The 21337-nt window shown below is 34.6% G+C and overlaps 1 long non-coding RNA gene across 2 annotated transcripts in view; it reads left to right on the top strand.

Moving 5' to 3' along the window:
* The window catches only part of LOC128075770 (uncharacterized), a 59334-nt gene that overhangs the window by 25319 nt on the left and 12678 nt on the right, over window positions 1-21337 (top strand). For both annotated transcript variants that reach the window (XR_008204107.1, XR_008204106.1), the window contains exons 2-3: window positions 18029-18083; window positions 19467-19572. This is a non-coding gene — a long non-coding RNA (uncharacterized LOC128075770). The remainder of the gene's footprint in view (window positions 1-18028; window positions 18084-19466; window positions 19573-21337) is intronic.

The following is a 21337-nucleotide window of genomic DNA, read 5'->3' as shown; positions in this document are numbered from 1 at the left end:
ACCTGGATAACAGCTGTGAAAAGATGCTGAAGAAAGGAAACTGATAACTGATGAAGTGTGACACAAATTGAGGTATATTTGTCATAACTGAAGGGATAAGCATATATAGGGATGGCAGCAGTGTTCAAGGACACTGTAATATAGAGGGTGACAGGAGAGTCTTGAATCAGCAAATTATGATCAAATTTCTGAAGAGGCTGACCACTGAGATTTATAGCATTCACTGTGAAGTACTGGTGTATGCAGGCTCTTTGGTTTCTGTCGTTCAAATGAAACAAGGCAGTTGTAACTCATGCAGATCAAGGTAAGTAACATGTTGAGGCAAGAGTTATGAAATGGTGCAGCTATTTATATATATTTAAATGCAATAATCACATTTAGGACTAGAGAAGGAAAAGAGACTCCCTCCCTGAAGAGTCTCATGTTAAAGCATGGCTGCCTGCTGCTACCTATTGCTTCTGTTGTTTTTTTCCAATTACTTTCAAATAATGTTTGTGATAATTTTGATTAAAAACAGAATTATTTTGAATTTATGCATGCTTGTAGGCTCACAGATATAAATGTCAACCTGATTTCCTGGTTTTTTTTTTTGTTTTTTTTTTTTTAGCTTTAGTGACTAACAAAGCTAAATAGTTCTTAAGTTTGAACCCACAAAAAATATTGTAAAATCATATTTTCTTTGTCCTTCAGGTCTTTTTCACCTTTCTTGCTTATCGAGAATAATCTTTTTTTCCAACACGCATTTGAGATTTTCATGCATGAGAGTCTCTATCTACATATTTTTGTTGTGGTAAGGAAAACATGGAACTTGAACTGTTTAGTTAAAAATAAAGTGTTAATTTTCAGTAGGCTGTAGCCTGTACTAGCCTTAGAAGTGTTCAGAACTTCTAGCTAATATTCTTCGGTTGCTTGGGGCCAGTTGAATTTAAAGCAATTCTCTTTATCATTCCACTTCAGTATCTGCACTCATTGTCCTTATTCTGTAATAAAACTGCACAAGCACTTTGTTCTCTATGTAACATTTATCTGACATAGAAACCTAAATGGGAATTAGTATTTTCATTTCTTTTAAGTGCTCACCTTAATTCATTTTGATTCTAGATCTCTGTCATAAAAGATTAGATGGGTTTCTTTTAGGTTCTTATTTCTCATTGACTCTCTAAGGGGAACAAAGATATAGATTAAGAACTTTTCCTTCATAAATATGTTCAGTTAACTGACAATAATCAATTAAAAATACAATCTGGAGAAAGTATTAAACTAACCAGAAAGATAGTTTAAAAATAATCTTTAAAGCACTCAAATCATCATTGATCAGAAAAACTTCAGGGACATTAACAATATATTTGATAGTTGCCAAGGAAACATAACCTTCCTAGTGACAGTATGCATTGCACATAACAAGTAACTGAAATAATTCTGACAATAACTGATCCACTTCAGCATATCTACTATTCCTTCACTGTCTGCAAAAATTGCAAATGTGTTTACATCCATCCAGATTAGTACTTACTGTATACGCTGCACCATTACTGCTTCATATTTGAAGTTGCAATTCAATTCAAAGCGAAAGTGGGATATCAGTTCTTCCTGATTGAGACAGGCAGCAGGTGTGTGACTAGCTTGCCATTCTTGATTAACCATAGAGTGTTTTGGAGGAGGTAAAAGCTGCTACAAACTCAAAAATTGGATTATATTTATGCTGCATATTGATGCAATACAGAATCTGTTTATTCAACCCAGGAAGTCTTAAAATAGCAGCGGGCAGTTTTGCAGTGTTTTATAGTGTAGCTTAACTCGTGCATACGGAACTCTATAACGCCATAGCAAATGCAGCATGAACTTCATCTATTTTTTTGTGCCTGAGGGTGAATGGCAGTGTTGAGTGGAAGAAATTCCCTGTTCAGTTAAGGTGGAAATCCACTGAAGAACCTAGGGAGTAACGAGAAACTATTTGAAATATAAAAATAGTCACACATTAAGATTATTCCAAAGTATCAAATTATGATAATGGGAGATGTAAAAGTGATATCTAAGCAAAGTTGCCAAAGTGGATCCTCTACAAAGTATGTGATCTGGTTTCTTGAAATAAGTAAAATCTAAAAGATGATGGGAGAATGCCTGGTGAAGGGGCACATGTAACATCTAAAAGGCAAGGATTTCCAACTATGTGTTCCTTTAGTTCCATGAGTGAATCAAGGTGACATAACCTACGCGTCGCTTCTTTAGCTATGATGAAAGCCTTAGACTCAAATTGGTATTGGAAGTGTTTATGAGTAGTCATGATTTACTTGATTTATTACTCCTGAAGGAGGGTAATATTGGGGCTGTAAGAACACAGGTTAAAGATACGAAAACTATTTGTGAAAACTTGTATTTGACTGTGAAGCTTCAATAGCCGTGAGCATTTCTATCTTTCATTGCTGCTTGAGTCGCACATTATTAAATGCTTCACCCAACACCACATCATATGTGTCTCCAGGATCTGGGATCTGGAAGTGTGAACCCACAATTCTATGTTTCAGTCAGGAAAAAGGCTCTTGCTTCCAAGAGAGTAACACCAACACGTGTATAGGATGGTGCTATAGGGTGTGAGCAGTGCTAATTACAAGAATTCAAGTAAGTAGGTGATAACACTTTTAAGGTCGTGTGAGAAATAGTCAGAATGTTTTTTTTACTTGCCAAACACATATTTGCACAAATTTCACCTTGCTTGCAAAATTGATTTTTATACATTAAGGAGATTGCTTTATAATTTAACAGTACATAGTTCTTATTTCATTTTGTTGTTGGCATTTGGATGATTTTTGAATGAGTCTTATGAAGAAAAGAAAGTTAATGACTTGATTGAAAAGTGGCTGAAATAATCCCAGGTTGTATTTTTACACCATAGATTAGTATACATTCTTGTCATATCCTATTTAACTGATTGCTCTCTGTTCCCCCCCATTCCTAGGCTGATCTTCATTTGGTAGAATAAATAATGCTGTAAATTCAGTGAAGACCACTCCATTATATAAGTGTCTGAAATACACTTGTATCCATTATGCAAGTACAGCTTGGTAACGGATCACAGCTCTTGCTTGCTGCTGTGTTAGCAGTGATAGTTAGCGTGGTATTTGGCAGCCAAAATGCCCTTTCTGTGGAGGAGAAGGAAGGGATGGAGAATACCTTTAATTAAATATGAATCTTATCTTTACAGAGGAGGAGCCAGTAAGAGATTTAAATCATAAAGTGTTTCCTGAGGCACACAATCTACCTACCACTAAATTATTCAGGAAACAGTATTTTTTTTCCAAAAGCATGAATTGCAAGTGGTATAACTTTGGTGAAGCATCTGTGAGTTTGTTGTTAATTTTGTACTGGCAAAGAAGATAACATACCTTAATTAAGGTCTTTTAACTGGGGACTTTGTAGTGTCCCTAAATACTAATTGCTCACTTTTTTACCTTTGCCCCTTTGCTTATGGTTTGAGTATTGACCTCTTTGTGTTAGGAATGTTTATATTTTAAAAATATGATTTTACAGATGAATTCTTGGATGATTATCATAAGTTCTTTAATGAGTATTGTAATTTACCTTTCTGTGAAACAGGAAGTTAAGATGTTACCCAAAACTGTTTTAATCCTTAACGGATGATCCTTTGATCATCCTTAACAAAGAAAACTTTAGCCCATGCATTTGTATATGGAAAGAACAGGAAGCATGTCTTTGTATATGGAAGCAATACTTCCTAAATCTTTCAGCTTTTTCCCAAAAAGCTAATTAACAAGGAAAGCAATATAAATACTCCAAGTAAAACATGCAATAGTATTTAAGTTATAATCTGTCATAAAAAGCATTTTTTAATACAGCTCCAAAAATAGAAGTTTCAGAGCCTGTTTTCATTAGTTTTTAAGCTTGTAATGAAGTTTTAAATTAAACTCAGGATGTTCACTTAAAGCTTAAAGAAGAACCTCTTCAAAGTAAAGTCTTAGTCTGGATGCTCTCTCTGAAATGAGGGCAGACATATCTAGGTGCACCTGATGAGAATTCACCTTTACCTGTGTCTATTTGATTTGTTGCTGGTGTGTTTAATAAGAATATAGAGCAGAAAATACTCAGAAGTACATAATGGCCTAGCTCTCTGAAGCAACGAAGTCATTTATTTAATATCTTGAAAAGAAAAAAAAAGAAATTTAGTCTCAGATTATTAATAAAATGCTCTTCTTTGATAAGATTATCTGAAGCTACAGAAAAATCTGTTTTAAATAAACAACAAACCTGAGTAACTTCAGGAAGTTTAGGAAAATCTTTGCGCAGAAAATGTGATGTTAGCATTCTTGATAATCTTTAAATAGCAATTTTAATGTTGCTTTAATAATAGAGCTAGTTTCATGTGTCTTTTTTCATGTTCATTCTATTCACAATAATAGCTATTGTATTTAGTCACACTTTCTGAATGTCTGCATAGGAATTTTAGGAGTGCACTGGAGACCAAAATCCAATTTCATTGTGCCACACAGAATTCCATTTTTCCTTACATAACATCTCATTTTGCTTTTCTCACTCCCCTTGGATTCTGTGGAATTTCCCCTTCACGTTTTGCTGTCCAAGTGCATTGCACTGCATGCAGTGCTGTATTTCTGCTATCAAGAGGTTTAAAATTTAATTTGTTATCGCTACATTTATATCCTTTCGTAGATATATTAAATGTTCTTCAGCCCTCTCTTCTATCAGATGGTGATGTTATAAGTGGATCTTTGTTTTAAATGAGTATTGATATAAATTTCTTACGCTGTATGTGCTGTCACAAGCATCGAACACCTTGCAGAGTCTTAATTTGCCTCTGGTATGATGTATGTAGGATTACTGGCAGTGTATAGTGAAAGTAAATAGTCATAGATAATCAGCTGGGATAATCAACACTGTACTAACTTAGGGATAAGTATGCAGTTGCTTCTCTTAGTTGGATGGTTTTTTGTGTGAATGTACTGAGTTCCTCAGCTCTGTGTGGATTACAAGCAGGAGAGAGATGTTTGCTTTGCTTGTTTATTTTCATCTGTTGTTGTTGCTGATAGCCAAGGAATAAGAGATTTACTCTGGAAGAAACGCCAAATTTTTTTCTTTTATTGAGCTGCTTGTGGAATTAAAATGAACACTCACAATCATGCCTTATCCAAACACTGCATCAGATAGCAGTAGTTCAGTAATATATAAAAACACAATAGAGAAACAGTAAAAATAAGATTTACTGTTAAATAATGTTAAAAAGCATTAGTTTAACTATCTATGGATGATATCTTTCCAAAAATCACTTCCCTGTGAAAGGATATAATAAACTTGTTCTTTTTTAATTTGTTAAGAAAATTGGAACAGTTTCTGATACGATTTTTGAAAGTAGTTTTGTGTCATTGGTAACAGAGGAAAGGAGGAACAAAAGGTCAGTGAATCCTGCTATGCACATGCTTATGTACATGTAGTTTTGTCTTGGCAAAAAAGCTGCACAAAAATGCTTCAAGTTACTAAGAAGGGCTTAGTTAGTTTGGGTTGATTCGTGCTATTTGCAAATCCTTAACTCTTCTCAGGAGTCTTCTACTCTTTGTTCCTAAACTGCAGCAAGTCTGTATGGCTCAGAGAAGCTGCTGCAATGTGGAGCACTGGGAAAGAGGAGGGAAAAAAAAAAAAAAAAAAAAAAAACAATCAGGAAGCCTGCAGTGTATGAGCAATCACCTCCTTCAGCAGTTCTTGATCTTTAAGACAGCAAGCAGCAAGGAAAGGAGAACAGGAATGGGCAGCTGTCATCCTTACTGTTTAGCTACAGACATTTTAACAGAAAACAGTTCATCAGGAGTAAACCGAAAACAAATAATATGCCATCTGTTATGGTGGGAGCAGCCATATGGAATGAAGTTCAAAGAGTATTGTATTATCATTGTTAACTCTTTGAGTTCAATCATGTTTGTATAATCAATGAATATAAAGATGTTATAATTATGAAATAAACAAGAGAGTTTGGCTAAGCAGGTTATAATAACAAAAAGAGAATAGATAGAATGCTTATGGCATTCCGAGCTCACTGCAAAACTCCAGAGGAGAGATCTCCAGAAGAGATCCTTTCCCACTGGTGGTCAGCTCTTAAATAGGTCTAGGAGAGGTGCAGCCAGGCTCCACCCCTTTCAGCCGCACAGCTGAACTGCCTTCACCTGTGCTCCCAGGGTTGACTCATGGCTCACCTCAGGTGATCAATCGGAGGTTCAGGTCATGACTCAGTAGTTCCCATACAATGTTGTACTCAAGTGGGTGAAATGTGGAAGATATTGGTTACAACTGTGTTGTTGGTGTAAGGCAGTGTCATTTTCACATCTCACCAATAGTTTCAGAGCTTTACATAGTATGTGATATCTTAGGGCTCAGTTTTGGTCAAACCAATTATAATCAGGAGTAGCAAGGGGGAAAAAACAGTACTCTAAGGATATATGGAAGGTGTTGAAGTTATATGTTCCATTTCATCCTTAGCTCTGGTTTGTTGTATAAGCGCTAGTCTATTGTATAAGTGCTAGTCTAAGCTGGAAGTAAGTAAAGAAGCATCTTTCTAAATTAGTAGCTCCGAATGTGTTCTGGGCACATGTAGTGTTCACTACATGATAACATGGAGATGAACTTGAAAAAGATGAGTATTATGCATTTTAATCCTTTATTGTCTGCTTTGATTTCCTGTAATTAAAGGAAATATGAACTAATCTTAAGATACCTTGCCAGTTTGTCTGTTCATACAGTAAAGTTTCTACAAATGTTTGAATCCCTCTTAATGGGGGCTAGAATACATTGTAAAGGATAAACGTGCTTCAGTATGCAGTTTGGAAAAACTGCAAGAGTTATTAAAAGGACAGAAATAAAGGGTCTTGTTGACCTATGAAGACTTCACTTGAAGCATCTTGTGCTTTTCCATCTCTTACCAATTCAAATTCACTTTTTAGAAGCAATAGGGAAATCTCTATTTATTACCTTCTGATAGTTGATAGGAACAGTAGTATCTCAGTGTTTTGAGTGGTGAAAGTCCTGAAACAAATTAAAATTCTTTCAGTAAGAAAACATCTTTGTGGGGGAGATAGGAGTATGGAATACAGGAAAAGCGTATTTCTAATGTCAGATTTTGAAAATCTTCATGTTGTAGAAAATGACTTATGAATATAGCTGATACTGCTATCTGGAGAAGCAGTAGTAAGTATCTGAATCTAGTCATATGGTTGTGTAGCTTGGATTTTAATCATCTTCCTATATGACTGTTGTAATTGCTCTCTTCCAGAGATCACATGGCACTCAGGCAATTTATAACTGATTACTTTGGTCGCCATTGTTCACTGAGTCTGTTCAATGCTATTTTCTGCTACAAGACAACTGAACTGTTTCTGTGCTATTGACAATGCTGCTTTGAATATCAGTGCAAAAAGAATAGAAACCCACTGAATCTAATAAACTACATGAATGTGTGGTGTATCTTAAAGTTGCCAGTCAGTGTAGTTAATTGGGTTTTACAGATGTTGAGATCAATCTTTTTTTAGCAATAACAAAAAGGATAGGGAAGCCTGGGACAGTAGGTATGTGGATCTTTTCGGAGCATCAGAAATAACTGTAAATATTTAGTATCATGTAGACGGGACAATTTTTATTTGCACTGAGGAGCTTAACAATAAATCAAAAGGATCTCTGGAAAGGAGTAGCACTTAAATAGTCCAGTGGGGCTCATTCCAGATCTGGTATCTCTGAAAACCGAATTTATCTCTGTTGGGTTGCAGCAACCATGTAACTACACAATTCCAGCATAAAAGACAGATTACAGTATCATAGAAAGTATAAAGAAGTAACTTTGCTATGTAACCACTAAAATACAGTGTCCAAAATTATTTCTCTGAAAATTTATTTCCTATCAGAAACTGTTAACATTTAAGATGTGATAATGCCTGTGTGATAACTCAAATATTTATTTCAATAAACTTCATCTGATCTTTACTCCTTACACTAGTACAATAGAGCAAACTTATGATTTAGCCCTTAAAATTTAATCTACCTTAGCTTTTGAAGTAATTTGGACCACAACTTTGTTTATATTAATTGACCCAAATTTGAAAGAAGGCTGAATGAGATTAAAGCCTTTATGTTGTGATGCAAAAGATAGCTTTAGCCAACACAGACTGATTTGCAATGTAAGGGAAGAGGCAGCCATGTTCCAAGGTCTTATTTTCTGGTGGTGTGGTGGTTGTTTTTGTAAACCAGCTTTTCAGAGGGGGTGTATTAAAGCTAGTGCGTATACTTTGGTTTCAGCCAGCAGTTAAGGATCAGGTATAAAAACCCATGATGAGAAGCCCTTTATGTACTTAGTTACTCCAAGATGTCACCAGGTCACGGCAAAGACAAAATATTCTCAGGCAGTAGCAGATCCAGTAAGTGACATCACAAGTATGCCAGCAGCTGGCTAGGGACTGTAAAGAACAGAGCATCCTTATACTTCCAGATTTTTTTTCTCAGGGTTGCAGATTTGTCACTAGGTATAAGTTGAAATAATCATATGTGGATGTCAGAGCAGTGCATCTAACTGCAGAATATGATCTATTTAACTTACTTCCAGCATCCAATGTTGTCATGGTAGCACTTTGTATACGTAGGAGTTAGATGAATGCTGCAAACTATTTATTTTGGATATGTGGGATGGAATTTCTTTTCAATCAGAAAGGTGGTTTGTGAGTCTGAGAATAAACAAAGCTGAGGGCACTTTATGACTGCAAAAACCTGTTTTTAATTAACCTAAATGCTTTTGCCTTTGGAGTTAGATGGTTTACACTTCAGAAGTTCTAAGATTTCTATTGTGTTCTGGTTGGTTTGTTTGTTTTGTAGTTGTTTGGTTTGTTTCTTTGTTTTTAAAACACTATTGAGCAACAAGAATTTTCTTTGTTCTGTCAGTATGGAACAGAACTAATTTACTGAAATCTCTTTAGTTTCAGGATTATAGTTTTCCTGACAACTGTAACCAGACTGGTTTGTTTATGAAATAGAGACTACTTAGCTTTAGTTTTTTTTATGAAAATGGCATTTCTTTGCATTTAATAGTTATAGAACAGATGCCTGTATGCCTGTCTCTCTGCTTGTCTGTCTTAAGGAACAAAAACAGGAGTAGTTTTAAAGCCTTGTTGTACAGTGGCATTCTAAAATAGGTAACTTCAGCTAGGTTTGTAAAACCCCACTTGAATACAAGTATCTTTGTTACTGTAATGAAGTTGAAATATCAAGTCAATGTTATGCAAAAGATAAAATATTGCATCAAGACTATTTTTCTAATGAATGATAATCAAAACTTTCCTCTTTGCTGACTTCACCATTCAAAACATGATTAATGATATCAAAGTTTTTCTGAGCTGAAGAGTTTAACCCTGGGATTAACCATATTTCTGGATACATTATCTTATCCAAAGAAATGAAGGAAGCAATGCCAGTCACTGCATGAAATGGAAAATAATATTGTCCTGGAACAATTGAATATTCCATCCGCAGACGCTGCCAGAATGATCAGTTAAAGACTGCAGATAAAAGGAGCCAAGAAGTTGTATCTAATGAACAAAATGTTACTCAGATATAAAATTAATTTAGGTTCTTTAATCTTCAAATTTATTTCTCGAGTTTTTACAGGCTAACATACAGTAAATGGGGATTCTACTATGGAACTTCTAAGCTGTAGCATGGAAGTCACAGATTTAAAACTTCTGGAATACAGAAAAACAGATTTCTTTCAGTAATAGATGTAACAGTTATAAAATCAAACAGAGTGATTTTGATTTATAGTATTACTTTTTCTTAATCTTTCCATTTCATAGCTTTTGTAATGAGATTGGTGCATACAATGTCAAAAACAGTAATTTCTAAATCCAAAGTTATACACAAAGAGTTTAGGCCCTATACTATGTATTTGTATCTGGTTCATTTTGATATTTATTGTCCCCAATTTTATCTTAATTCTCTAATCCTTAATGATGTTGAATCTCAATATATGCGTTTTGAGTAAATTTTTTTGAGACTTTGCTCTCCCTCTGGGAAATATTTTTTTTCAGAATTACAGTGCTAAGGTATGTAACAGTAGTTCCTATTCAATTAATGGATGTAGTGTGTAAGAACATAGAAAGTATGTTCTCCTATGTTCTATATTGCTCAGTACCGTTCTATGTTGTTAAATGTTTCTTGTAAGCTTTCTGTTTTGTTTCTGATATATATCTGATGAATTTGGCCTGATGTTTTTCTGTACAACACAGGAATGCTCAGCAATAAGCTGCAAGTAGTTTATTTATGAGTTAAAGCAGCATCAGGTAAACTTGAAGCAGAAAACCTACTATTTAGGTACTTTTGTTTCCGTGTGGTGTCTATCTAGGGCTAGAAACAATATCTGGTGAATAATTAATATTCAAGCTATATATGGTGGAATAATTTTTCTGTTGGGTTTCTAATAGACATTGAGTGCTAATGAATAAATTATTTGGCATAACAATGTAATGGGACTTTTAGTTCTTTGTGTTTTACAGGCTTTTACAGTCTTCTAATGTGAGGAGGTCATGCTAAACATTACTATCAACCTGTTGTTTAATGGTGTTTAAATTCATATTTGGAAGAATTAGTATTTGCAAATTTCCTCCTAATCCTGAATTTTATCCGTGGCTGTCATTTTTTCAAAGTACTTAATGGAGCTATGTTTCCCTGTAGCAGAGGGTGGATTTTTTTTTGTTTTAGTTTTTAAATCCATTTATATGTGCCCAGAAGATTTTGGATCCTCCTTCCCTGGAATTATTCAAGGCTAGGTTGGATGGGGTCCTGGGCAGCCCAATCGACTGGGGAACAACCAGCCCATGGCAGAGGGGTTGGGACAGGATGATCTTTTAAGGTTCCTTCCAACCAAGCCATTCTATGACTCTATGACTTCTTAACGGGAGCAAGGGGAAGAAAAATGCATTTTCAGTATGGGTACTACCTTGAAACTGTGTGTGATCCAGAAATTATTTTCACAGTACCAGCTATGTTGAAGCTGGGCTGAAGCTAAAAATTTTTCTTAAATAGTATGTTGCTGGCTGAAAGTGAAAACAATAAGTGCTGATTCATCTGCAGTAGCACTTAGCTGAATTTAGATGATTGATGTTACAAGTCCCATAACTCAAACAATGTGATGACTCTCCATTTTGTTAATAAAGCAGTCCTTGACAAAGCGTGTTGGAATTAGTTTCTTCTTAAACAGTATGTGTGCTAGCAGTGAGAGCACTGAGATTTGAACGTGACTTTTACCATAAGAAAAGTCAAGATTAGGAAAATTATATGTCACCATTGTTTACTTGATCCCAAATTAAATGTGCCATATTGAATCAGAATCACCAAATGGCTTAGGTTGAAAGGGACCTCAAGGATTATCAAGTTCCAAACCCCCTGCATAGGCAGGGTTGCCAACCAGTAGATAAAGCACCAGATCAGGCAGACCCATCCAACCTGGTCTTTAAAACCTCCAAGGTTGGGGCATCCACAAATTCTCTGGGCTGCCTGTGCCAGCACATCACCACTCTCTTGGTGGAAAACTTCCCCCAGATATCTAAGTCTTCCCTCTTTAGAAGTTGTTTCAAGATGCATAATTTGTAGTATAGAAATAAAGCATTGAGATCATATGAGGAAGAGGCTGAAAGGCTGGCTGCAAAGAATGTCAATAATATACCACTTAATTGTTTAATACTTTTTTTTCTTCATTTAACATGCACAAACAATTAGGATTGTCTTTATAAGAAACAAAAATCACAAAAGTGTAGGCTTTCAATGAGGAAGTCTCTAGTTTATTCAAACCAGCAAAAATAAAACAAACTAATCTTTTAAATTAATTACATTATATCTGTAGGGACGTGAAGAGGAAAAAAAAAATCCTTTACCTTTATTTGAATTGCTTTTTTTTTTTTTTTTCAAGCTGCTTCTTTTTCTGTACTGGAAACATAATTCAGTCTATATCCTCAAAACCTTAAAAGGCCAATGTAGTTTTTTAAAGATTGCTATTATTCTGTGTAATAGGAAACTTTTTTTTTTTTTAAATGGTTTTGCTAAACTCACTATTTGAATTAACCTCAATAAAAGATGAAGTTGACTGGGGATTTTCTTTCATCTCTTAAGCAACTTTGATTCATATTTAATGGTGGACTTTGCCACAATTTTGATTTTCTTTCATGTTAATTCCTTACTCAAATATATATTTAAATGAAGGATTCAATTCTTTTTCTTGAGAAATACATTTGAAAATGGCAGGAAAATTGACTTAATTTGGTCATATCTGCAACTTTGATTCACATAATGTCTGAGAAGTTTCCTATTTAATATGTAGTTCAGCCATATTGAAGACAAGTGCACAAGTAAAATTCTGAAAATGAGCTGGATTATAAAGCGATTCAGCTGGACTCCATGACTCTGGACATCCAATAAGCTGACACACCTATAATCATTTTCTAGTTGTGCAAATATCCTGCAGGAAGCTTTCGCAACTGGAATTTAAAATATTGAGTCAGTTATATTGTGGTAGTTTTTATTGAGTAAGGCTTTTTTCCTAGCACAACTACCAAGTTTGTGCTTTCATGAAGTTTGGAATGATTTCTTTGTACAAATTTGTTTGTACTTAAAATCCTGGTGAATAAAAATGTGTGGCTGCTAAAGGAGCTGTAGATTATTTCCCTGTAAATTCAGGAGATTTTAAAGTGCAGAGAAGAGAGAACTTAGGCAAAAATAAAAAATAAAAAAATGCACAACGTGTTGTAAAAATGGTCATGCTGAGTTGAATATACAATAATATTATCTAGTCCTTTACACAGATTATGAAATTGGTCCTTGATACTTAGATCTCAAAAATTTTGAATTTGCATTAAATTAAACTGAAAACATTGTCTCATACTGAGAATGATAGCAACCTTGTAAATAGTTTATACAGCTTCTATCATTACCAAGTACAATATAACATGGGAATTAAGGCTAGGATTTGTAAAGAGACTCTCATGCCTTTTAGAGTAATCTTTTTTGTGGGGAGGAAGAGGGGGTTTTATTCTCCCCAGCTGAATGAACAGTTACTGCTTCATCTCACTTAAAGACACTATCTGAATTTGATGCTATCTCTGCTTTTAATACAAAATTGCAAGTTCTTAAAAATTCCTTTTATATTTTCAGACTTCAGTGGTTGTTAGAGAAGTTGGGAGCTGTTATTCCGCACAGTACAAACCTCTTGAAAATGCAAAGTGCAAAAATTTGGAGCTGGCTAGGTTAGCTGCTGTATGGTTAACAGATGATTTCATTTAAACTTGAATTTCACATTTCTAGAAGCCAGGTCTACCACTATGGTGAAAGAAACACATAATCATCAACTAGTCTGTATCTCTGGTGGAAAATGCAGTTTTCTGATGGCTGGCCCTGTGGACTTTATTCTGTGCCTTATCCTTTCTTTGTGGGAATGACTCAGGTGTCTAAAATGTCACCTGTGAAATCCTGCAAGCACAGAGTACTTAGTTTTTCTCCTTACCTGTTCCTGCATCTAGAGTTATCATCCTCCTGCACAGACTTCGTTCCTGTAGAAATTCTCTCCATTCTGAGCAATGCACAGAACCTCAACAAGCACAGATAAATGTTCCCTGTGACCTGAGCTCCTGTACTTGTCTCCTAACACAAGTGTTCTTGTACCTGCCGCTTCACGCAGGGTTTTTCATCTTGGGCATTTGTGTAAATGTCAAAATGCCACTCTGACCTATTTACAGTGAAAACATTTTGTCATCATTTGAGAAATGATGTGAACTTATTTTTTTGTTTGTTTTTCTTTTTTTCTTTTTATGGTGACAGCAGGAAGACTGCTCCTTTTGTAAACTTTTCAGTCTTTAACAGTTGCAGGGAGCACTGGTGTTACCCACCTTGATCCCTGTTCTGCAGTCCCAAGGATAGTTTGGTCTATTCCAAATACTTCTCTAATAAGGGAGGGAGGGAGAGTAGGAAGGAGGTAAAACTGGTTCTGTGTGAATCTCACAGGAGGGGTGAATATTGGATTAGGTAAAAAGTAGTAATATGAAATTGTGTGATTCATCAGTGTTAGATTTGAGATTTTTTTTTTTCTTTAAATTGGAAACTGTAAAAGAATTTGCAGGGCTGGTTATGAAGACTTAAACGCTTTACCTACAAAATGAATGAAATGCAATTCAGTCTCCATGTTCATTACTTAGATTCATTTGAATCTACCAAGACAGGAGCCAATTAGCATTACAGATAATACAAGCAAATGAGACTACCAAAGTGTTCCATGTTCATCAATGAAACATTCTGACTTCGTAATGATCTCCTGTCACTCCTAGTGATGGTGTGACTTCAGAGCTAGCTTTACACAGGTGGGAAGCTCTCTGATTCTGTTATAATCTCCCTGAAATCTCTAGCTTTCAGGTTTCTTGGCATTAATAGACTCATAAGTATGTCTAGGAATGGAAAAGTTTCAGAAAGTTTGCAGGTGGCTCATTATAACATTATTATAATGATACCTGATAGTATGAATAAAAGAGCTCTGCTTTTTCAAGATCAGAAATAATTGTTCATTTAAGCTTTAAGCATTTAAGTGTCTTACTACTAAATATATACAACTCCAATTTTCCACTTATTTTCTTTTAAAGACCTTCAAATGATCAATTATTATTTCTGTATTGAATAATTTCTACCTCTTCCTAACGATGGATGGACAACTGGGTTACCTTTTATGCTGCTAGGCTACTTCTATCCTTTGTTAAAAGTCCATTTTTACTTAACATAGCTTAGAGTGACATTCTCATTAAGTACTTCCATTCTAGTTATATCTTGTTGGCACTGTTACGACTTTTCTGTAGGGATGTAGAAGCACAATCTTTGTGTTTTGTGAATGAGCAGCTGCTCAAAACACTGCCAAAGAGCATTCTGTTGTGATCTGTTACAAGGTGACTTCTATTTTGTTAATGCACACAATATAATTTAGATGGTGGTGTATTTTGATGTTTTGAGGAGCCATGTGGAAAGCTTGTGCCACCTAAACTTATGTATCAGTATTCTTATGTTTTGCTGTTGTTTGCTTTTGTTGCTGAAAGCTGAGTTATTTAATTTTTCTCTTTCCTACTGTTTAATTATCGCTATTTCTGTTCAACATAAGTCCCGAAGTGGATTTTTTTTTTTCAGTGATAGAATGAGGACATCAGTAGCAAATGGAACAGACTTGGGCTTTTTTGCCTATGGACTTATAATAAACGGTCATATTTTTGCTATGGAAGCTGTCTATCTGGAGTTTAAAATGATATGATAAGAACCAGTAGTGCTTAATTTTCTTTAAACTATTAAACGGAAATCTGAATATGGGGAGTATCTGTGGAAGGGGCATTGTGTGAAGCACCTAGCAGCAGAGCACCTACAGATTCAGCAACTGATAGAATGTTATCTGACAACTTAAAAACCTGAGACCAAATAAAATTCTAACTTTAGATTCTTATTCCTGTGTGCTGCTTGAGCAGTCTTAGTTAAATTGTTCTGCACGTAATTCAGTGTTCCTCCTTTTAATTTTGAAGGCTTATTGCCAACGATTTACTCATGCAGTTAAAGGAAAAAAATAATTGGGCGTAGTTCTTAAGGAAGCTACGTAATTGTGCTTGCCTTTCCAGGCTTTTCAACAAATGAAAAAGAACATAATTACAGAAATACTTTTTTAGAAAAAAGAACATTTTCAAGTGATTTCTCATATGTACTTCTGTGATTTCTAATGACTGTTGTAGTAAAGTTGATACATTGCTTTCACTCTGTTTTAGCTGTTTTTAAATTTAAATATCTTTCATACTGTATCTTACCTTGTGAATTTTTGGCCTTGATTGGTCACGTCTAGCATTTTAGGCGGACATAATGTATGAAAGTTGGAAAGCAAATTTTTTAAGAGAACTATCACAATTGGTGTTTATTATAGTTACTGTGATTTCAAAGTATGTGCAATGGGCAAAGCACCAAAATGAAACCATTCCTTACAAAAACTGGAAGATGTTCAGTGAAGACCATACTTCTCCTATTAATGAAGGACCCATCACTGGATAACCATTTTTACTGTGATTGAAAGTTCAATCACAGTACTGATACTGTTTTGTCTATCATAGTATGACAAGGTATCTTAAATTTCACTATTTGAGTTAGTTTAATTACTCTTTATGTATTGGTGCCTGACTTCCTAATTAATTTTTTTAGAACTATGCAGTATGCAGTCAGAAGTAAATATCAGTGAACAACCCTCAAAATACTTGTTTTCTCTCTTAGAGGGCTATGGCTGTTATTTATATTCAATAAAGGTTAAAGCATCTCCATGTTCTGTCAGAGGACTGGAGTATGGTTAGCACTGAAAGGTACTAAGGTGGAGTTCTGTCTAAGATTTAAAAATTCTCTGCTGCATTTTAACCCATTGCTATCTATAAATTGCAATAGATAAGTATCTCCTTTTTGTAGCAGCAGCCTGTCGTGTATTTAGACAGTTATATACTTCTCTTGACTTCTCTTTCTTGTGAAACAATGCCAATTAGCTCAGTCACTTTCTTTAGGTTGCTCTTCCCAGATGTCTGTAGCTACCTAACTAGAATAAGAGAAAACATACTTGGAATATCAATCTGATGTCTCAACACACTCAACAAGTATACATTAGAATACAATTGATGCTGGAAATATGAAGTGAATGTGCAATTATTAAATATCATTGGCTTCATTGAGTTTAAATTATTCTTAGAGGGAACCTGCAGCATATCAACAGAGGTACTTATTGAAGGAAAAATAACAAAATAAAGAAAATGATTTCTCTCCATTAAGCATGCTGGAAGAGTTAAAATATTTGAAATAGCACAGAAACATTAAGTAACGTAAATACACCCATTAAAACATAAGTTTTTTCTTTAACTCACATCTCTTGTTTCTGTTTAAAAAAAATGATTGAAAAAAGACACTCAGTCAGAAAGACAAAGCTTAAAGCATTCCTGAAGCCTCCTCATTTCTTGCAAATTACTTGTAAAAAAAAAAAACAAAAAAACAAAAAAAAGACAAAACACCAGGTAGAAGCAAGGTACAAAAACCACCTTGGGGAAAAAAAGGAACAACTAATCAGTGATGCATATAGATGAAGATGAAATAAAAATGCAATACAGAAAATTCCATGTTGGCTGAGATTAGATATTGCTTTCAAAAGCTTCATAAAATTGAAGCCATTAGCTTATATTTGGATTTAAGCAGTGGAATTGGGAGGCTAAACAGTTATAAAATTGTAAATTATTCTCCGACAGGTAACTTTACACACTGTAGGAAAATGTCTCAATTTGAACTGAATGTTTGAAGAAACCTTTAAAAAATATAACAATAACAACAAAAGAGAGTAATAAAGCTGCAGAGACACGTGGACATTTGTGTCAGAGACTTGCAATTGGAAGGCAGCTGTTTTTTCTCAGAAATTTACCGTCAGGAGTTTTGTAACTTTAGTTCTACCAGTGCATTGCTGCTTCTCTTCATAGAATCTGAGTTTCTTTCTTTTGTTAGGTGTTTTCCAGTTATTGGTATTTACTGAGAAATCAAAATTACATATAAATGGTTACTAGTGCCCGCTCTGATGAAAAATCTTTTTTTCTTCTGAGAACAGGGGATAAATGAAAACTTTCAGTGTTTGCTTTTGCTAACATGATGGAGCTTTTAAATTACCATTTAAGTGACTTGTACTGCTAGAGAACTTTTTTCAGGGACTGTAAGAACATCACTCTCAGAGGCAATGGCACTGCCAGCATTGATGACATGAGGCAAGGTAGACCTGTGAAAGCTGTAAGGCGGAGGATTTTTTGAAGTAGGATCTGCTTTTTTGAGTTGTCCAGTGTGGTTTGGGAAAGGGGTCAATTTGTACTAATTTAAGTACGCCATAGGTACAGAATGCACACATTGGTATACTGTTCATCATTGAACCTGCAAATGTACTAATACACTGCAATTTTCTTTCCTACAGGTAGGTCAGCAAGGACAAGTGCCAAATACAGGAAGAAAGGAAGTCATTTTGTCAGGTAAGGAAAAAGAAGCACATTTGAGCTTTATGGAGTTAAGAATGATAATTGCAGTTTATTGCACTGAGAGAGACTGAAAATGTCTATTTTACCACTTGTGGTGTCAGGAAAATACTGATGAAATTATCACAATAAGCAATGAAACAGTCACATATTAACTATTGTCTACTGAAATATCTTTTTTTGCTAATGATTGGAGTAATATCACACAAGATAACTAGTAATGAAGGAGTTATCATATTCCTATTGAAAAAACAGTGTTATGGTCTTTTTTCACTTCTCAAAAGTTCACATTGAACACATGATCTGAACTATTACACCTGTTTTCAAAATAAAAAATACTACATAAAACCAATATGTATTAAAATATGAATCTTAAAGTCATATTTTGATATGTTAGAAACTTGAGAGCTGATGGAACTATTCAACTGAAATATCAACACTTCAACAGCAAATATCAGTCAGAAGTTGAATTGTTTCAGAAACGATAAACATAATAAAAATCCTTGTGATGAAAAGTTAATTTGATGGAACTCATACAACATGCATAGAATGGAAAAGCTTGAATAATCCTATATTACTTCTCAGAGAAAACTGATTTTATTTTTTTTCCCCAAGCAAACAGAGGAGGCCATGTTTTTCTATGGGAGTGATAACACAAAATAAAAACCCAGAAAAATATCAAGGTCACTGTAACTGAAGTTTCTTATAAGTAATAAAAATGCCTCCAAGCTGGAAGTATTTTGAAGGGCCTTTTCATAAGACTGTATTTGTTCTTGTGTCAATACAAGAGTTGCTTAACAGCTGGGGTGGAGTATTTTGGAAAAGTATCAATTTATGACTGCAAGTTACTGGGATTTATACTTCAGTCTGACAAGGAAGCCACCTGGGGCTTATGGAAAGCTCCACCGTTCCAGACGAGGAAGAGGATTAATTTCAATGTTGAAATTTTAACCCAATTTGAATCATTTTGGTTTGGTTTTGATCTATTTTAGGGGAAGAAAAATATGTAACCATTTCCAGAAAACATTAATGAAAGAAGGTGACTACTTACTGAAGAAATACTGAAGTTGTGTTTGTAATTCAAAGAATGAAGCTTTCCCTCCCAGTGTGGAAAATATAGTCATAGCAGAAGCGTATGTTAGCACAAAGGTGCAAAACTGTTTCACTTCTTTGGATAATCCTCCATGCAATTGTGGGTTTTGTGCAGGAAGTAGGAGTAATATAATAAAACCTTTTCTTAGCAGCAGAAGATTAGTGAATGAAGCAGATTCATTGCAAACAATTTACTTTTTCTTAAATACATTAGCACCAATTGCTGATGTACTGTTGCAGTCCATCCAGATGGCTGAAGCAGGCTTAATTTATTTATGTTTTTTTTAGAAATTGTGCCAAGATTTTCATAAAGTAAATTAAATCCTGGAGATGTTCCAGAAGGCAATCAAAGTTTGGCTATGTGACCATCAGCAACAATAGTGGTGAATATAAAGTGAGTTAACATAGTAGAAATGATATCCCTTTATTTACAGGGTTGGAAGAGAATGTTATTTGAAAATAGTCTTGTTCTGTAGATTCTAAAAACAAACAAAAAAACCTTCGTAGTAGTTTAGTGTATATCATTTATGTTCCTTGAACTCACATTCTGACTTCATTTCAACCAAATGGAATCCACGTTAATAACACTGAGATCATATCAAGATGTTAACCATTGTGTATTCTATACTGGGAATGATGAAGGAGGCATACTCCTTGTCATCAGGATGGAAACATGGACACAATAGTAAACAGAACATGCTGGTATCTGTGGTGCCCTAGACACCTCTTTCCATAGTTAAAACCATCCGCGGAAAATGCAGTTGATAAGTACAAATCTGTCAACAGTTTGGATATTTAACGCTAGATGTTAGCCAGTTGTTTTAAAATGCTGAACCTGTTGTCACAGCAGTTTAAGTAAAAGCATTGCTTGTTCTGGATATGCTTGTTTTGATTTAAAAACAAATAATATTGACAAGTTATCTTCCTTAAACAAACAAATCTAGCACTGAGGGGCATTTGTGCACAGATAATTCACATTTCTGAAACTATTCCAGTGAATCAAGTCTCCATGCTTAGTAGCTATTTTTGTTAGTATATTTAGCTTGTTATGGGGTTAATTCCTTTTTTATTGGAAGAAGGCTTCTTAATGGGTGCTGTAGAGCTGCATGGAGGTGGTCTGGCCATAGATGCTTAAGGATATTTTAATACAAAAATAAATGCTTTTTTTTTTTTTTTTTAACAACTGTTACACGTTTGGTAAGGTTCGTCCTTCTTGGGACAGTGTGGTGGTTCTCAAATAGAGTTTTGCAATAGTACCAGAGGAAGAATGTTCTCTCTGGTGATATGGATGTATTTTATATTCTGATACTCATTCAAGAATTTGTACTGGAGAAACCTGTAAGGAAAGTAATCTGTTCAAGTAGAGCATATCAGACTAGTTTTAGTACGTATAAAATGTATTAATCACCTTGTTTTCTGTTGATTAGGTGATGATAATTACTCCTTTGCTAGTTATACTGTATATATATTTTAAAAAAAAACCACAACCCAACAACCAAACAACTTGCCTTTGCATGGCATACTCAGTCCTGTCTGCCATGTAGAATCCTATATTGAAAACAAAGCTTGAAACGTTTATCTCTTGGAATCAGAAAGCATTCCTTTGATGTGGTTATGTTTTCATTAACATCACAAAATACAGCTATAGCATGATCGTATTTTAGTGATACTGTTTTTTTACTCAAGTAATGCTGTATATTCAGCTGAATGTAGAACTCTAATAGTCTAGACTGTAGTCAAATTTTCATCCCTCTCCACCTCTTGCACTCTTTGGTTAGCTCACTCATGGCTGACATGTTGGTTTGGTATTTCAAAAAGTAAAACTGGAATTCTGTGCAAAACTAAAATGAAGTATCTGTTATCTACATTGAATGAAATTAACAATTCAAGTCTGTTTTTAGAAAAATTTTGCATGATTAATTTTGAAGAAGAACGATTACCATTGTCTAAAAATTGCAGCATGACATTTGAAGTTGCTGCTTTTTCAGTACAAAAAATATTTTATTTCAATACCCTTAATGCATTATGGCATGCACAGAAGATAGAAACTGCTACTTTTAATCTGCTTCTATTAACTCAATACTGAGAATACAGAATCTAACTGTAAAAACTTATTTGCTTAGTAAACAAGAGATTTTTACTCAAGAGCCTCAGCTTAG

This window comes from Tympanuchus pallidicinctus, unplaced genomic scaffold (genome assembly GCF_026119805.1).
Source record: "Tympanuchus pallidicinctus isolate F22 unplaced genomic scaffold, pur_lepc_1.0 scaffold13, whole genome shotgun sequence".
NCBI lineage: Eukaryota > Metazoa > Chordata > Aves > Galliformes > Phasianidae > Tympanuchus > Tympanuchus pallidicinctus.
Note: the sequence above shows the minus strand (reverse complement) of the source record. Positions and strands in the feature narration are given on the sequence as shown.